This window comes from Mesocricetus auratus, unplaced genomic scaffold (genome assembly GCF_017639785.1).
Source record: "Mesocricetus auratus isolate SY011 unplaced genomic scaffold, BCM_Maur_2.0 Super-Scaffold_100010, whole genome shotgun sequence".
In the NCBI taxonomy this organism is placed as follows: Eukaryota; Metazoa; Chordata; class Mammalia; order Rodentia; family Cricetidae; genus Mesocricetus; species Mesocricetus auratus.
In genome coordinates this window covers 43,172-47,679 of record NW_024429194.1, presented here as the reverse complement: position 1 = coordinate 47,679, position 4,508 = coordinate 43,172, and the positions used below count along the sequence as shown (strand labels likewise).

Genomic DNA, 4,508 nt, shown 5'->3' with positions numbered 1-4,508 from the left:
TGGAAGATTTCTATTTCTTATTACTTGAAAAAGCAATGAAATCCTGTAATCCAAGGAGACTTTAATTCTTGGAATTTTCCTTTCAGCATCATCTCTTTAATTTCCACTTCAAGAAATCCAATGGTTGTTCTAAACCAGGATTGGTACTGTCTTGGTTACTGTTCTATAGTTACTCTTCATAGCAATGAAGAGACACTATGATCAAGGTGACTTATAAAGAAAGCATTTAATTGGGGGCTTGCTTACAGTTTCAGAGGACTAGTCCATGATCATTATGGCAAGGAGCAAGGAGATAGGCAGGCATGTTACTGGAACAGTAGCTCGGTGCTCACATCTAATCCAAAAGTTTCAGCAGAGAGAGAGAAGCAGATAGAGAGAGAGAGAGAGAGAGAGAGAGAGAGAGAGAGAGAGAGAAACAGACAGACAGAGACAGACTCAGCTTGGTGTGGGCTTTTGAAACCTTAACGCTCACCCTTAGTGACCCAGTGACACACCTCCTCCAAGTAGACACCTAAATCCTAAACAATTTACCAAGTGGTAACTAGGTAAATATATGAGCCTATAGGAGCCATTCTTATTCAAACTACCATATTATTAGTTAAATTACTACAAACTCTTGAATACATGCCAGCCTTTCCATTAACTTCTTCACCATCACTGTGATGGTCTTACTCTGTTTTATGTTGCTGTAACAAGATCACTGAAGCTGTATAATTTATGAAGAAATTAGATTCATGTAGTTTACAGAGCTGAAAGTCAAAAACTATGGTATCAGCCTTTGCTCAACTTCTGGTGAGAACCTGGTGCTGAATTGTAATCATGATAGAGAATAAGAAAGAGGGAAGCAGTCAAATATGAAAGAAACATATGCATGAGAGAAGCCAAGGGAGATACCTAGTTTCTATCAACCCATTCTCATGCAACCAATCAAGGCTTGTTGTGCTATGTTTTTGAAAGAGTATCATGTAGTCCTTTGCCATATATTGTGGTGGTTTTTTTATATAATCTAACAAATACAGCTTTCTTGAAGATCAGATGGCTAACTAGCCGAACTAGTTAGCCATAGAGGCCAGGCAGTGGTGGTACACACATTTTGATGGGGAGAGTCCTTCTGTGTATATGTTTGTCTTATTGGTTGATAAATAAAGCACTGTTGGCCAGTAGGGAATCAAGATAGGTGGGACTAGGAGTCAAGGAGGATTCTGGGAAATGTAGTCAAGAGTCGAGTCACCATGTGATCACAGGAAGAGAGGACACATGAGGCTGGTGTCTTCAGTAAGATAACACCTTATAGAAATATAGTAGTAGACAGAACTAATCAGTGAGAATCCCTGGATATTGGCCAACAGCATTGTAACTAATAGAGTCTCTGTGTGTTATTTGGGGTTGATGTGGCTCTGACACCAGGCTGGCAGGAAAAATGCTCATTACAACCTTTAATACCAGCAATAGTAGGCAGAGGTAGATGAATCTCTATTAGTTCAAGGCCACCCTAAGCTACACAGTCTAAAAGAGAAATATAGCTCACACAAAGGTGATCCTAGCACCTGGAGTGACATGCCTTTAATCCCAGCATTTAGGAGGTGGAGAGAGAAGGGGATATGGCTGGGCAGAGAGGAATATATGGTGGGAGGAAACAGGAGCTCAGGGCAGTAGGAGCAGCAGTCTAGGCAGCAGTGAGCCTGAAGCAGTCTGAGGAGGCAATCTGAGGACAGAATCGCCCCTTAAGTCTGAGGTAGAGGTAAGAGCTAGCGGCTGGCTGCTTTGCTTCTCTGATCATTCAGCTCTCCACACCCCATATTTGAATCTGGGTTTTTATTTTTAAGATCAATTAGAATTCATGCTACAATACATATGAGGATTACTTTAAACTCCTGATGCTCCTTGCCTCTACCTTCCAAATACTGGGATTTCAGGCATTCAACACCATATCCAGCACCTAATGCAGTCTTAAAAGACCTCCTAAGGTAGTCTCTTCAGAGAGACATTACACCATTTTTCAGTGTACAAATAACTAATTGTTCTCTAACAGTCCAAACAGTTCAGCATTGAGACTTCATGGGTGTAGCCTCCCTGATATTTCTGGGAGATGCAACCTCACAGCAGACATCCTGTTCCTCTGTTTCTGATGCACAGGCTGCACTGAGTATCACACCACCCTGCACTGGACTTTGGTGCCAACTCAGACCTCTCATCTATTATGCACACCTCCTACCCTACTTCCCACCCCTGCACTGAATATATGAGAACTTACAGTCTGCTTTCATAAGTTACTCATACTGTGTCCTTGTGCAGATCACTAAACCTCTTTAAAACTCACATTGTTCATCATCTAAAACAATAGCACCTATTTTATACTACCACTGTGAAGATCAAATGAATAACAAAGCTCTTAGAATGTGCTTGGCACAGTAATTACTTTATAACATGAATAATGATGACAATAATAAATTGTCTTAGCCTTATGCAAAACTCTTGTTCAATCCTTATTGTAACCTGCATCTTTTATTAACATATTCAAACCTTTTTTTTTAGATGAATTTGCTATTGTGGTAGTGATCATAGACTGCTTTACCCAGTGATTTATAGCAACAATCAAAGACATGAGGCCAGAATTTGATGTAGATAAGAATATACCTCACTGTGAGTCAGTAACTTACTCTATATTTTTGTTTAAAGCCAAGAACAACAACTTTCAAGAAATGAGGAAGATACTGTCTTCTTTCAGTTTTATGGCATAAATATCCCCACTAGAATGATTGTGTATTCCATTAACAAAGCTCTAGAGAACCCAGAATGGTTGGTTCAGCCCTAAATGCTACATCCATTATCAAGTGTGCAGTCACTGGAAAGCCATGTCACTCAGACATGGTGCTGCTTTCAAAATGTCTTTCTCTGGAATACAGTAAAACTGTACACCTATTACTATCTTATTAAATTACCTAAGAGTTTAGTATGGAATCACTACAACATCAAACAAATTTACCAAAATATTTTGTAATAAATTAATTGCTTTGGGGCAAATGAATGACTTGGTTATTTTAGTCTTTGACACTTGAACTAAATTGGTCATAAAAAGAACAAATCTGGAAAGACCATCCTTACACATATGAGACAAATATCCTAACATGAGCTCCCTCAAGGGCCTCTTCAAATAACACAATGAAGCCTTTTTTAAATTTTATTAAAATACTGAGTTTATCTCACGTGTATATTTTTGTCTCTCTTCCATTTCCACATCTGACCAGCACTATTATGTCCTATCATAACATTCTATATATACTTAAAACCAAGTACAGGGTAGAGTTACATCTTTGAAAACTAAATAGGCATTTTAGACAACACATTCTTGGCAATGGAACCTGAACAACATTTATCAAACACAGTAGGGAAGTTATCACTTTGCATTATAAAAAAGATAGCCGTATATCAACTGTTACAGAAATGAAGTAAGATGGGATATTTCAAACTGCTTAAACCATTTTCTTAAAGAGACTTCCTCCACGATCAGAGATCTTGAATAGCCTACTGGTCAGTTATCCAGAAGCCATTATTCACACAGTTTAATGAACTTGGTTTCCATTTTTGAATTAGAAACACCTTTTTCTATACTTGCTTGCAGTTTTGCTTTAATGTGTTCTACAGAACAGGTCCTTTTGGTGTTTTAGGAGTTTTTTTTCCTGTCCTTTTTGTTTTTAATTACTCTTGACCTTTTGATCTTGGTGTTGATGGTTTTAAGTTTTTTTCATCTTGGTTTAATTTCTGTACATTTTGGGGGTATCTTTGACAGATTTTTTTCACTGGAATTTCTTCTTCAGTTTCCTCATCCTCATCCTCATCCTCTTCATCAAGTTTTACTTTTTTCTGTGGAACCTTGCTTGTTACTACCTCCAGGAGAAAATCGTTTTCTAGACATATTTAAGAGGTTTATATCCTAATATTCATCTTCTGACTGCATCTTCTTCTACAGCTACTAGGTGCTGGCCACTAATGTGCACAGGTTCTGAACTACACTTCAACCTTAAGACCACAGGTCATATAATTTCAGTGCCCCCAAGGGAAACAGTTGGTTGTACATACATTTTCAAAGTTTCCAGTGTTACTTAAATTGGATTGCCTTCATAGTTCATTGCTTCTATATTGTGTAATTCATCTTTTGCTCCTGTCCCTAAACTAACAGTTCTTAGAGATAACTGGTGTTCGTTCTCATCATTATCCCCCTTCAGTGATAATCTGTATCAGCCTTTATTCACACTGAAAAGGTAGTTCTGAGGCTCATGTCCATGTCTACTGAGTCTTCCATGAGATGGAGACAAGCACTTTGGTGTGAGAGAAGTTGGATGTAGAAACTGCCTACTGAGAAAAGTTATGCAGAAACAGAATCATGCCAGGCACAATGAAGCCTTTTAAAGCACCAAAACTAAATAAGTGATGGTGATGCTAATCCAAATAATGTTTAACCTTCAAATGCATATGAAAAATAAGTCACTGAAAAGAAATTTAACGCG

General features: G+C 38.2%; 1 pseudogene; it reads right to left on the bottom strand.

Annotated features, from left to right (window-relative positions):
• Positions 1-3,486: 3,486 nt before the first annotated feature.
• LOC106021670 lies at positions 3,487-4,303 on the bottom strand (annotated as a pseudogene).
• Positions 4,304-4,508: the final 205 nt, after the last annotated feature.